The 14,879-nt window shown below is 43.5% G+C and overlaps 1 protein-coding gene and 1 pseudogene across 1 annotated transcript in view; one reads left to right on the top strand and one right to left on the bottom strand.

The window, feature by feature from the left end:
- Positions 1–14,879, top strand: part of LOC147604766 (mitotic spindle checkpoint protein MAD1-like) — a 248,191-nt gene that overhangs the window by 56,274 nt on the left and 177,038 nt on the right. The gene's annotated exons all lie outside the window — the stretch shown is intronic.
- Positions 5,562–6,906, bottom strand: LOC147604778 (uncharacterized; annotated as a pseudogene).

Raw genomic sequence — 14,879 nt, 5'->3', positions numbered from 1 at the left:
GAGGGTGACATGGATGCATCTTGTATTCAGCTTTTCTTCGAGTGCTTTTGATCTTTGGATATTCTCCACTCTGGAGAATATGATTATGTAAACTTTCTTGTGTGCTTCCATTAGGCTCTCCTTTGGAGTCTAATGTCTTGTATATTGACTTTATGAAAATATAACAATTACTGGTTTTACTAAAAAAAAAAAAAAAAAGTGTGTGGCTAGACTTGGAGACTCAGATGCGATAGGCTTCCTTGAGTTGTTAGCTGCTAGTTTTGGTCGATTCCTTTCCATGTGCATATGATTTCTCTTTCATTGTGCATAAGATTAAGAGCTGTTCTATAAGTCATCTTTTCTTTCATTGTGCACATGATTAAGTGCTGCAACCCAAATGTCCATTGTGTACATCTTTCCTACTCTCCTCTTCTTAAATAGCTAGAAGAAAAGCAGTCAAGGAGAATAGAGAAGAAGGGTTGCAGAAAATGGAGAAGTGGACTGGTTGATAATCTGCAAAATGATGTAAGGGATGCAAATAGTAATTAGCAAGAGCCTACTGCAAAATCCACAAAAGGTGAAAGGCAAGTGCTAGAGTTGCAAATGCCCTCCTTCCACACAAATTGATGAGAGAGAGGGGGGGGTATTGTTACCTTATCAAAAACTTGAACAGAGAAGTCTTCTAACCTCCTTCAAGGACATGCACATAAAAAAAACCAAACATATCAAAGAACCACTCTAAAAGAATTAACCATCATGTCTGTATGTGTGTTAGAGAGAGAGAAAGAGAGAGAGCTCACCTGCACTTAAAAGAAAACAAACATATCAAAGAACCACCCCTAAGGGATTAAGCATCATATGTGTATGTGTGTGTGTGTGTGTGTGTGTGTGCGCGCGTGCGTGCGTGTATGTTAGAGAGAGAGAGAGAGAGAGAGAAAGAGAGAGCTCACTTGAGCAGAAGGAGGAAGGAATGTGTGGAAAGACATAAGAGCCCACGGGGGGAGAAATAGTAGCTTGAATCATTTGCATATGCTCCAACTGACATTTAATGCGTGAATTAGTGAAATAGAGAGCCCACATTTTAATTCCTTTAATCAACTGCTAGTTTAACTTCCAGCTCAAATTGCCAAGTTGTTCTCTTCTTACATCCAAAACAAAACATCTCTCTCCTTTTTGTTTTCTACATGGTAGGGGAATATTGGATGTCGCATTTACTACGACGTGGTAGGGGAATGTTGAATGTCGCATTTACTACCACGTGGTAGTAAATGCAACATCCAACATTCCGATAGGGGAATGTTGGATGGCGCATTTACTACCACGTGGTAGCTTATCTTATCGGAATTCCCTTTGGTTTAATATTATACATAGATGTATACTTTTTGAGATGTGCGCATATCTCTCACTCACTTTTTAGAATATCTCACTTACTTTTAGGCTTTGCTTGAACATGAAATGTGAGGTCTTTTAAAGTTTGTGCACTTTTATTCCATTTACATCTTCTTTTTTTCTTTTTTAGAAAATTAGGATATCTTGACTTGCTCTTAGAACTTGCCACGTGGCATTTGCATTCCTTTTGCTTTTATATATAGCATAGATATATATATAATCTTTAATATAAATATAATATATATGTACATATATTCAATATATTCAAGCTTTAATATAATATAATATATATATTCAATATATTCAAATCTTAAAATAAATTATATATATATATATAGCCTTCCTTCTTTTAGGAGGAGAAGAGCCTCCCAGTGACAATTACATAATAGGGAGCGATGGAGTTTGATTAAATGTGGGGATGGTTGGTGGAACGGAAAAAAAAAGGACAACCACCATAATTTTAAAAAAATGGAATCAAAATTATTGGTCGTTGCTAAAAAAAAAACAAATTAAAAAGTGCCTTTGCCTAAAGGGGAACATGCATTACCATGCAAATGGGTCTACAAGATGAAGATCACACCAAGTGATGGACAACCAAAGTACAAAGCAAGGCTAGTTGCTAAAGAATTTGACCAATATACATATATATATATATATATATATGTACATATATATATATATATATATGTACATATATATATATATATATATGTACATATATATATATATATATATATGTACATATATATATATATATATATATGTACATATATATATATATATATATGTACATATAATCTTTCATCTACCGTACACACCTATTTTCCCACAAGTGCCCATAATAACGCATGATGCTGAGCTTTGTAAACAAACGTTTCTTGCCCTTCTTTTCTTTAATCTAGCCTTTTCGAAGCGCAAAAGAACCCAATCACCCTCTGCAAACACAAGTTCACGTCGGTGACGATCAGCAGCTTTCTTTTGCTTAGCTTGAGTCTTTTCCAAGGCAAGCTTGATTTTCTTATAAGCTTCATCCATGTTTTCCACATATCAATCGGCTTCAAAAATCTTGTCTTTTGTATGCAAAATGGGAGGCACTTTCTTACCACCTTCTACAATCTCAAAAGGTGCTTTGCCAGTTGAAGAGTGCGCTGTATTGTTGTATGCATACTCAACCAATGGCAAATATTGTTCCCAATTTGCCTTATGCTTTGACACATAGCATTTAAGCAAATCTAAAACTGTAGAATTTGCCTCTTTTGACTGTCCATGTGTTTGTGGATGAAACGATGATGAAAACTTAAGTGTAGTGTCCATGTTTTCAAACAAACCTTTCCAAAATAGACTCATCATTCTTGGATCACGGTCACTTACAATAGATTGTGGCATGCCATAATATTTGAAAATGTTCTACATAAATATCCTCGCCATGTGATCAGGTTTTATCTTCTTCCTAACAGGAATGAAATGGGCCTGTTTACTGAATATGCATATGATTGTCCAAATCCCATCATTGCCTGTCTGCGTTCTAGGAAGATCAAATATAAAATCCATTGCAATACTTTCCCATGGCCTATTCGGAATTGGCAATGGTTGTAACAACCCTGGTGCCTTTTGCCTATCAAATTTGACCTTTTGACATACTATGCATTGGCGCACAAATGCATCCACATCTCGTCTTAAAGTTGGCCAATAGAAGAAAGTCTCGACTACTTGCACTGTAGCATCAATCCCACGATGACCAGCAAATGGGGGAACATGACTTTCCACTAAAACCTTTTGCTTTAATTGCTTAGTGACGCATAATCTGTCATGCATCATAAGGAAACCATCCCTTAGAAAATAATGCTCGTGGGACTGACCATCCATTATTTGATCATAAATCCTGGCATAATCTTCATCTTGAGCATATTGTCCCTTCATCTCATCTAATTCATTATGATAAGGAATAGACACAGCTGAAATTTGTGGCTTTCGTGACAAAACATCAGCCACAACATTCTTTTTTCCTTCTACATGGACAATCTGAAAATGAAACATGGATAGGAAGTTGGCCCATCGCATATGTTTCTCAGACAACTTAGTCTGGGTGAGGAAATAACGCAAAGTTTGATGATCTGTTTGCACAAAAAAATCAGTCCCTAACAAGTAGTGTTTCCAGCTCTATTGAGAGCATGAATCACTGCCAATAATTCTTTTTCATAAGTTTGGAGGTTTCTTTATGGTCCTATTAGCATTCTACTCTCATATACCACTACTTGGCCATTCTGCATGAGAACTGCACCAATGCTATGTCCACATGCATCGCATTGAACAACAAAAGACTTTCCAAGATCTGGTAAGATAAGAACCGGATCCGAAGTCAATTTCTCTTTCAAAAGATTGAAAGCTGAAATTTCTTTATCTGCCCATTTAAAAGCAACATTTTTCCTCTCTAAAGCATGTAGAGGTGAAGCAATCTCTGCAAAATAGCGGATAAATCTTCTGTAGTAAGAGCATAGGCCTAAAAAGCTTCGTACATCATGTACGGTCTTCAAATCTGGCCATGACTTGATTGCTTCAATCTTAGCAGGATCCATACGTACCCCATGTTTCGAAACGATGTGCCCAAGAAAATGAATTTCTTCCAAAAAGAATTCACTTTTCTTTGGATTAATGAGCAGCCTATTCTTACGTAACTCATTAAAGACTGTAATCAAATGATTCCTATGCTCCTCTTCACTCTTTGAATACACAATCATGTCATCAAAGAATGTGCCAACAAAATGCCTGTATGGACGGAAAATTCTATCCATCATCCTGTTAAAAGTGGCAGGAGCATTTGTAAGACTAAACGGCATTACAAGGAACTCATACAGACCGAACATCGTCCTGAACGCAGTCTTATGCACATCTTCAGATCTAATGCGTATTTGATGGTATCCACTTTTAAGATCAATCCTGCTAAACAAAGATGCTCCCTCTAGTCGATCAAGAATGTCATCTATCCTTGGAATAGGAAACCTGTTCTTGATAGTATTTTTGTTTAGCGCACGGTAGTCTATACACATGCGCCAAGAGCCATCCTTCTTCTGTACTAAAAGTACAGGTGAACAAAATGGGGATGAACTGGGCTGAATCAGCCCCTTCTCTAAAAGTTCATTAACTTGACTCATAATCTCTTTTTGTTGGGCTGCACTAACCCTGTACGGCGGTCTATTAGGTGGAGTACTGCCTGGCACTAGGTCTATCATATGGTCCTCAAGCCTTTCAAGTGGCAACTCTCCTGGCAAAGACGCAGAAAAACATTCACTGAATGAATTCAAGAAAGCTGTCCTTTTCTTATCTAGTGCAGATAAATTAGACTTATCTTCACCTAATTGAACTTCTTTTGCAAAAACTAAGTACGCAGAAAGATGATTTTTCATTACAGAGGAAATAGCAGAAGCTGAAACAACTGGAACAGACTCGCCTCTAAGCTTGACATCAAGCACATGACTTTCCCCCCTATGTACAAGAGTGATCTTTTTGTTGTAGGTATCCAAAACGCATGTAACCTGTAACACCAAGGTATGCCCAACAAGACATCATAGCCTTCCAATGGCATAATGTGAAATTCTTCCGCATCCACATAACTCTGAATGTGCAAACGAAGCTTTCCCAAGATAGGAGTGACAGGCTTTGTGTGACCTGGACATGCCAAAGCTGCCTCACCCATCATTCCCATCTCCTTTGCACGGATGCCCAACTTTGATGCCAACTCAGGAGAAATGAAATTTGGACGGGCTTGTGGATCAAAGAAGACTAACACTGTCTGATCCCTCACTTTGCCCCATGCCCTACATAACTTTGTCGCATCACTAGAAGGCTGATCACTAACCACATCTGGCACAAGTCCTGCACTAGGTCTGGCTTCTTACCTTTACGATCGGACTTGTCATCATTTTCCTTTGATTTGTTCTGTGGACAATCAGTAGCATAATGTCCTTCCTGTTCGCAAATAAAGCATTTCTTCTCAGCCATTAAAGCCTTTCTTTCCTCAAGCGTTTTGCCAGAAAAGTGTCTTTTTTGCCCTTGATTGTGCTAAGGAACAGACTTAAATGGTTTCTTGTACTTTCCAGCTTTACCTGTATTTGATTTACCTTTAAAAGGTCTATTTTCAGCAGACTTATATGTATCCTTACCCTTGGCTGAAAATTGTTTGCCTTGTGGTTCTTTCAGGATGCCCTTAAATCTAGTTGATTGGCATTTGCCACTGTCGCATTCTTAATCAATTGTGGAATGTTCATGACACTAGTCTTTGTGCAATAATCCCTAATTTCTTTGGGCAAACCGCAACAGTACTTCTCAATCTGTTCTGAAAAAGGCACAAGTCTATAAGAACTTACTGACAACAATGCCTTCCAAAACTTGCTATTGTACTCTTTGAGGTCTACACAGTGTATCGCATTCAAGTTATGCCAAGCTGTCATCTCATCTACCTTAAGTGTTTGTAAGCCATGAAGCTGAGAATAATTGCTTGAACTCAACCCAAGTAGCAGGTCTTAACCCATGCATCAATATGATGGTCCACTATTGTAATGCATTTTCTTTCAAGAAAGTAGAGACCTTGCGAACTTTTGAAGACTCAGTGAAGTTTCCACCCGCAAATGCTGCATCAAACTGCTGGACGAATGATAATGCCTTCAGCTTATCCTGTACTCCATTGAAGACCTCAAACGTCACACTTGCACCTCCTTCCTTATAATCCTTGGGTTTACTTGTGGAAGCCACATTCTCATCAATGAATGGCTGCGAAATCAGCGGTCTAGGATTCATCATTCCTGCCCCCATGTCACCCACTCTACCTGGAATACCGGTATTTCCCATAATAGGATGAGGATAGCTGGGTACACCAAAAGGCGCTGGCGGTAATCCTGTGTTACCATAAACCCTGAAAACCTGGTTGCATGCCTATATTCCCATACATGGGATTTACCATATTAGCTTGCATTGTCCCAAAAACATTTCCTGGCATATTAGCATGAAAACCTGTAGGAAATCCAGCCATAGCTTGAAATACTGATCCTCCTCCAAAATAACCAGGATGAACACTAGGTGTTGGAATGGTCGGATGAATAACCTGTTCATTGCTTCTATGACCATTCAACAAAGGATCCTGTCCAAATTGAGCATGTTGGACTAGAACTGGATTTGCATTAGGAACGTTTGCACCTGTGTAACCAAAATGGGCACTTGCCCTTGAACTTCATGAGACTCAGCAACAAGTGAATGCTCCTTTTCCTGCTGTGGCATAGGAGGAGTTTGCATGTATTCCAAAAATTTGGGATTCTTGATCAATTGTTGAAAAGTGGTAACAACACTCAACAATTGTGCTTTAAACATCATCTCCTCGTCAAGCTCATTGCCCGTTCTATTGGATTGTGACGCATTCACATTCCTTGTATGAACAGAAGTCTGTGGACCTGTACGCATATTCCCAGGAGGAACCACTCTTTGCTCAGCCTGTCCACCATGCGAAGAAGAAGCATCTTCCGTAGGATCATCTCTACGATCAGCCATAACGCTGAATTTTCAGAGATTTCAGCAATTTCAGAAAATTTCCAGCCCTTAAAAAGCCCTGTAATAGGGCTCCAAAATACCTGATCCCTTCGTCTTTCACCCAACACTAGCCGAGACTCACTCCTTGAAGAAAAAGTGATCAAGTTGCGGTGACGGAACCAATGAAACCGGCCTGTTAGATCACCAAAAGGGCGGTACTATCCTTGAAATAAAGAACAAGTGTATGTGACAAACTGTAAGTGAAGATGGAAACACCTGCTTATGTATATCGAAATCCAGCACTTACACACATGAAAAAGAAGGGAGCTAAAATGCTCCTGCTCAAAAGAACGACACCAGATTGGCCCCAAACGATGGCGCCCCTTTCGGTATTTCTTTATTGCCTTTTTGGTAGTGACCTTTACACGATGACAAGCAGTAAAAATAGAGAGAAATTCCGGCTACGAAGTTAGGATCCCAAGCTTTCACCCTAGTGAATAAGCGACCGGTCTATCGCCCGGCGACTCCACATCACTCCCGCAAGAGATCTAGTGGTCGGTACACCACCACGACAACCTCTCCTATTCAAAAAGGTTCAAACCTGCAAACCCTAAAAATGCAGCAGAAAATTCAGCCCTCATTTCGGCCACTTTTGGTGTCGAAAACAAGATCCGAGCACATGTACGCATAGAGGATCACCTGTAGTATCTTCCTAGAAAGTTTGGAAGACTTTGGCACGACAAAACTCAAGAAAAGCGCAAAACAGCGCTGAAAAACCTGTTTTAGCTGATTTACACAGCTCCGAACATCGCATAAGCATTATCCGCTCCACTGTACATAACATATGCGAAGTACGCGTATAGATGGACGCGAATTACAATCTGAAATTCAGGTTTTTAGGGCTTGCAGCTGTAAAAACAGCATGCATACATGATTCAGGGGTGTAGGGAAGCATTCCCAAGCACTGTCTTGACCTGTAAATCACCTGTAAGCAAGAAAACATGAAGGTAGAGAGCCTCCATAGCTGAAAAAGCAGAGAATGCAGAAAATTCAGCCTCTCCTCTACTTCAAAATTGTGCCATTTTGCATCTAGAGAGATTTGGAAGGTGTCCCAGCTTGCTGACATGTGGCCACTTACTCCTTTGAGTGAGTTTGGCCCTTTTTGTCCCAAATTTGGTCCAAAACATTAAGTCCAGGCTCTATTTATTCATTTCACATGTAACCTTATAAATGATTTGTCCACTTAAAAATTAAGTGTCCAAACTTCATTTAATAGCCACGCACACCTCCATTTTCTGTGCCGACTGGACCAAATGCGATCCCTGATCAAGATGCACTTGTCCTAGCTCTTTTCACATTTGTACATTGTCCACTTGCTCATTCTCAAGAGCTATGGTGGGGAAAACAAAGAAAGAAAAATAAAGTGAAATAAAAATTCACCTCCTGGTGACAGGTAGGATCGCTAATGTGGTTGTTGAATACTTGATTAGATCTTTGCTTCCCGGTTGGGCTCCTGGCGGGGTTCATGAGTGAGCCCAAGAAAACTCATTGGTAGGCAGGTCTTCGCATCTTGCGATACCTCAAGGCGCACCCGGCCTATGGCATTTTGTATGCAGCCGGGAGGACAGAGAATGAGGAGGTGACCCTAAGAGGTTGGACAGGCCAGATCGGGTAGGGGATATAGATAACAGGAGATCTACGAGAGGATATTGCTTTACACTTGGCTCGGGAGCTATTTCTTGGAGTAGCAAGAAGCAGCCTACGGTTGCTTTGTCATCCACAGAGGCTGAATACAGGGCAGCTTGTGCCGGCACTTGTTGAGCTCTGTGATTGGATGATGGAGATGTTCAGGTCCCAGTGCCACGGTTTTTTAGTGATTTGGACAGTTTGAGATTGAAGCACAGTGTTTATTCAGAGATGTCCTACAGGAGGGCCTAGTGGATGATCGTATGGGATGTAGGATGCTTTTACCCATGGGGTGGATTGTTGTCCGTTCTATACCTTTTACTGTTGCTTTTGTATCATCTTCATTTGTCCTTGTGCTCAGGAGGCTTTTCTCCTTGTATTTTGTAAAGGGGTTTTTTAGTCCCCGTATCTGATGTATTATTCGACCATTTGGTCTTTCAGAGTAATGAAAAGGGTACAAGCCCAGTTAGCTTCGGTGAGAGAGAGAGAGAGAGAGAGAGAAAGAAAGCTGTATTAACGTCTACTGGAGGCCGAACTCGACCTATGAGACAAAATCAGATGTACAACTGTCAATGTCCTCTGGGTATCCAGAAAAAAGGACAAAATATAACATGAAATGAAATAAAATAAACTATGAAAGTGCTGAACTAGGGGTGTGGTGGAGGGAGCACTACTGCTAAAAGAATATGCAGTCTATATGCGTAGGGTATACAAAAAATGCAATGCATATCTAGCTAGCTCCATCCAGTCCCATAATAGGGGTGCAATATGTGATACATAGGTGATGGCGAGGTAGAAATCCCCTGGAACATGATCTCCGGGTGGGAGCGTAAGTGAGCTAGTCGCTCCTGGATATGGTGCTGATGTCGAGTCTGGATCTCTGTAATCTCCCCCTGATGTAGTCTGGGAGTCCGGTAGCCTCGTGCTCTCGGTCTCCGCCTGGCGCGGAGATCCTCAGCGCGCTGAAGTGTAACCCCCTCCTGTATCCGTGTAAGCACTGGGGTAGACCTCTGGAAGAAATCAGTGAGCTGAAGCTGTCGTCCACCTCTCCCTATAGTGTGGACCTGGAGTAGTGTATCTCTATGACGCTGTATCTCTAGTAAGAAAACTGACCAAGTCTGCGCTGGTCCGCGGACTCCATGATCTGACGTAGTGAGGGCTCTCCGCTGAAGATGGTAGTGTATCTATCTCTGATATCACTATATGCTCTAGCCGCCCTCTATTCCTCTGCGTGGCTGCCTGCGCGCAACTGTTTGTGTTTGTGTGGGTGTGTTTGCCTGCGCGCCGGCGGTGTGTGTGTTGTTTTTTGTGTTTGGTGCATGTTTTTTGCATGGTTTTTTTGTTTTTTGTGTGTGGGGGGCGGGATCAGGGTTTTTGCGTGTGTGTTTTTTCCTTTTGCTGTTTGCTTGTATGGTGTTGGGGTGCTTGGTTTTGGGCATAGGGTTCTAGGGTGGGCGCGTGGGAATGTGTGTGTGTGTGCGTTTCCCCCTCCCTTTTTCTCTTTTGTGCTAGATTCGTGGAGGGGGGGGTGGTGAACCTCCCTTTTGTTTGGATATGCAGTTATGCTTCAAGCTTCATCTTCCTCTCCCTGCAGATCGGAGCCCACCTTGTCCTGCTCCAGGCATATGCTCTTGCAAGGTGGCCTTCGTGCTCCGGTGGTGGTTGCTACACTTGTCCTGCTCCAGGTTGATCCTTTTGCGAGTTGTACTTGCTCCGCCGGTTGCTTTTGGTTGGTGTTGTTCGTGCGGCTACTCTCCATCAATCTGTTCCTCTTGCTGCTGCTGTGATATTGGCTGGACCTTGGTGTTCTAGCAAAGCCTAAATCGATGGGCTGTGCGAAGAGATGTGCTTCCAGGCGTCATCGTTGGATGCCCCTGCGGGAATGGTGTCTGGCAGATCTGTGCCGCTCGAAGTTGCTTCACATTATAGCCCTTGAGGGCTTTGGTCGTCACCCGGCACTTCTTTATTTTGATGGGGGCGGGGAACTTTTCCCCTCCTCCTGTGCTCCATGTTGTATCTTGAGGGGTTTTTCCCCCATTTGTAGCCAGTGATATTTTGTAATGGCCTTTGGCCTTTTTGTAATATGAAGGGTATCAAGCCCAGTGGTTACTCCAAAAGAGAGAGAGAGAGAGAGAGAGAGAGGAGACTGTCGTGATGGTCGAGCGTGGCGTTTTGCTTGCGCGAACCCCCTCCCCCTGCTCCACGTTCTCGCGCCCCTCCTCCGCGTCCGTCGCCCCCTCTTCCCCCGCCTTCTTCCTACTTGGCCGCGCCCACGCGCGATGTGTGTGTGTGTTTTCTTTGTGTGCGCGCGAGGGTGTGGCATGTGTGTGTGAGTTTTTCTTTGCTGTGTGTTGCCTGCTTTGTGTGTGTGTGTGTTTTGTGTTGGCGGGGCGTTTAGGGTTTCTCTGTGTGTGCATGTTTTTTTGTTTGCCTGTTTGCTTGGTGTTCCGGCGCGGTGGGGTGCGAGCTTAGGGCTCTTAGGTGGGAGGGTGTGTGTGTGCGTGTGGTGTGTGTGTCCTCCTCCTGGTGGCCCTTTGGTGAAGCTGGGTGGGGGGGAGTGAGCCTCTCCATTTCAGATCTGCAGCATTTTTTCACGCCATATCTTCCTCCTCTCCCTGCAGATTGAAGGTCAGAGAGAGAGAGAGAGAGAGAGAGAGAGAGAGAGAGTGTCTTTTTAACGTCGTAGGAACAATCCCAAGAGACCACAATGGTCTATTCGACGAGAGGTGAGATTTGAACACAGAACGTGTCAAATCTCACTTCCATAAACAAATTGGGCTAACCAATCTACCACACTTGAGTGATAGAAAGGTTAGGCCGATTTGTCCATTTTATTATTCACACACAAACACACACCCAAGGAGAGTCTTTTTAACGTCGTAGGAACAATCCCAAGAGACCACAATGATCTATCCGATGAGAGGTGAGATTTGAACACAGAACGTGTCAAATCTCACTTCCATAAACAAATTGGGCTGTCACTGGTCGGCCGGATCAGTGCCTGCGGTGCCAGGCTTTTGGGCACTTGGCTTGGGACTGCCCCCGCCCAGCTCGACGCCATCGACCGGAGGTTACGAAGCGCCAGCCGCCCCGCCCTCCTTAGCAGCAGCGCCAGCAGCCCCGCCCTCCACAGCAGCCGCCACCTCAGCAGCCTCGAGCTGCTCCTCCATCAGATTCCGGAGACTGGCGTCTTGTAGACCGGCGTCATCACTTTAGAGCGCCACGCTCTAGGGATGTCTCCCCTCCTGCTGGTGCTCTTCGACAGCAGCAGCAGCCTCGCACTGTTCCCCCTCCTCTACCCATGGTGCCGGAGGAGGGATCTCAGGAGGACCTTTGCCTCTCGTTGGTACCTGTTACTCAGCCAGAGCTCCATGTGTCAGTTCCCCCTTTGCCACCTCCTGCGATGGACACTGACTTTCCGGTACTTTCATCAGCTCCGACTTCTCAGGCCTTGGTGGTGTTGCCATGCCAGGGCCAGGCTCCCCCGACGGGGACCGATGTGTCACAGTTGTTTATGGACAGTGCTCCCATCTCATGGCGTTTTGATGTTGCAGGTGTTAGCGCGGATGACTCTGGTTCGCTCGAGATCAGGGTGTACTGTTCACGGGAGCACACTCTTCTTACTCCGCAGCGAGAGAAGACTCCCTTTCTCTCTTTCCTCCTCCCCTTCACGGGGCACGAGGATTGGTCAGAGGATTCTGTTCTATCCTTCACTTGCACCCAGATTTTGCAGCGTCTCACATCCTGGGCGCCTGCACTAGCAGCGGCTATCTCAGTTTCCCAGATCGCCCACTGCATTGGCAGGGTGCAATGGGAAAATGGCCTTTGCAGATATGTTTTACCTGTACTTTTTGGTTTTGCAGATTCTTGGTCCCCCTCTTCTGAGACTCTTCTGTGGCCTGTGAAGAGAATTGCCAAGACTCTACATTGCCCTATTTCTTATGTACAGAGATGGTTCACCTTGGCTCTTGATTTTCAGCCTGGGGGTGACATTATTCTACTTCCTCCTGACTCGGGGAGATTTGATCCTCCAGATGCTCGGCCAGAGGCAAAACGCCAGCGTAGTCAGCTTGTTTAGATGTATGCTCTTTGTGGGTTGCCAGCGTTTCATGTATGCTAGTTGTGGATGATCATTTGTTGTGATGGATTTGCATATTGTCACCTGGAATACCAACGGATTGCATACTTCTAGCCACAGTGGTGCGCGAAAGCTTCTTTTGAGACAGGATTTGCATAGACATGTTGTTGGCGATGTAGACATCTTATTTGTGCAGGAGCACAAACTCTCCCTACCTGACACACAGTCTTGTGGGAAGATTCTTCCAGGCAATTCATGTACTTTCTGGGAGCCTGCCACAGGTGTTATGTCTCGCAGTGGTGGAGTTGCTATTTCTGTGGGTCCACGCTGGATCTCTTCTGTGAGGGATCACGGGACTTTGATTGCTGGTAGATGTATGTGGGTCTCGATGCAGATTGGTGATCACTTGATTGGCCTTTTATGTATTTATGCGCCTACGGAGGCTCATTTGAGGGCAGATTTTTGGCAGGAGATAGTGCATGTATTGCCACCTGTGGATTCTTGGATAGTGGGGGGAGATTTTAATAACCTGGAATCTCCCTGGGACTATCGCGCTGACACTCCTCATTTGTCTGAGATAGCTGCAGTTGAGATTGAGGCTTGGGACAGTTTCCTGTTTGCTTTGAGACACCATCTCTTATCTGCCGAGGGCTATCCGAGCCATCAAAGGTCATATTCCACAAACTAGAGTCTGTCCGGCATTATTCCAAAACAACTCTGACAAAGGAAAACCTTCAAAGACCAAAATCCGGCTACATTGTACATGGTCGTAGGCTAAAAGCTCGCACTTCATGTGCCAAAGCATCTGCATTCATCTCTTGCTGAGAGGATTTTTAATTGGCAAAAAAAGCCCAACATAGTTTGCCAACCCCCCCATGTTTCTCCATACAAGACATATTTTTCAGGGAGCTTATCCATAGGATGCTTTGGGGTCACATAGTAATTTTCCACATTATCATGGTAGACTTCCTTATTGATCCAATCCTGTTGGACTCGATCTACAATGATTAAGTCTACTTCAAACGCTTTTGCTTTTCCTTTTTCCTTTTCACCATTCTTTTTAAGAAATGTGACATCATGAAGCTTTGAAAATAAGGGATTTTTACCTATTGACCTTACCACTTCCTTGGTTGGTATGTCGGTCGGTGGTATGGCTTGCGGTCCAACAATGCTTCCCATGTTGTCGATCTTCCAGGGATTGCTATTGAATACATATCTTGCTCCATCCATCCCCATGTAGAAGTCCTCTTGGATCAATAAGGAAGTCTACAATGATAACCCAGGGCCGTGGTTCGAATGGAGTGATGATATCTGTAAGCTTAAAACATACTCGCTTAAAGGGGTCCCTGTAAAGGAGTGTCCCATGAGCATTAGTGGTCTCATATTTCAATCTCACATCATACTCCAGATCTAAAGGCGTAGTTTTTAAAAATGGATTAGACTTTCCAGGATCTTTCCCTACATTCGCCGTCAGTGGGTCATGCATGTCTCTTGACCTTAAAGATGGGGATGGTCTCATGTTTGGTCCATGTGAGTGGTCTTCTCAAGGCATCCCACTTCCCGTTTGTGAATAAAGGTCAAGTGACAATTCGAAGGAGGTGTCCTCTTGAATGGTATCCAAGTGTCCTACTGACCTTGTCTCACTACCTTGAGTGAGAACTCTCAAGGCAGCGTCCGATCCGTGAAGGAGCCTATGGTCCTTCCGGATCTAAGATGCATAAAGCTCAAGCTTTCTTTAAGTGCTTGGTGATGAGTGATTCCTTTCAAGTGATTAGGGTTGATGCGTGCAATGGATGCAAGTGCTTTGGAGATCTTTTGTCTTTATGGGAAGAGAGTGCTATGTCTTTTTGGTTGTCTTTTGCTCATTCAAATGGGTTGCCACTTTTACGTCCTTAAGCCAAATTTTGGAATTAACTTGATTGTGATTAGATTTGGCTTTAAAATCCCTAGCTTTCTAGCTTTGTAGGAGGTTTTCTAGCTTTGTATACCCCTATTTTGCATCAAAAAACACCAAAATATGACCTTTGGAGCTCAAACATGCAATTTTAGGCAGGTCAAAAATAACATGAAGACAACAGTGACACTTTCAGCTGCAACTTGGCAAGTTTTTGCATTTTTGCACTTTTAAGTTCATTTATGAGCTTAGGGAAGCCTTGGGCTCAATCTGCACACCCTGAACTGCTTCGTACATCAAAATCAGCTCTCTGGTTTGGAAATCAATACTTGAAAT

The sequence above is a fragment of the Cibotium barometz genome, chromosome 61, assembly GCF_041138505.1.
Source record: "Cibotium barometz isolate CiBa-2024 chromosome 61, ASM4113850v1, whole genome shotgun sequence".
Taxonomy (NCBI): domain Eukaryota; kingdom Viridiplantae; phylum Streptophyta; class Polypodiopsida; order Cyatheales; family Cibotiaceae; genus Cibotium; species Cibotium barometz.
Note: the sequence above shows the minus strand (reverse complement) of the source record. Positions and strands in the feature narration are given on the sequence as shown.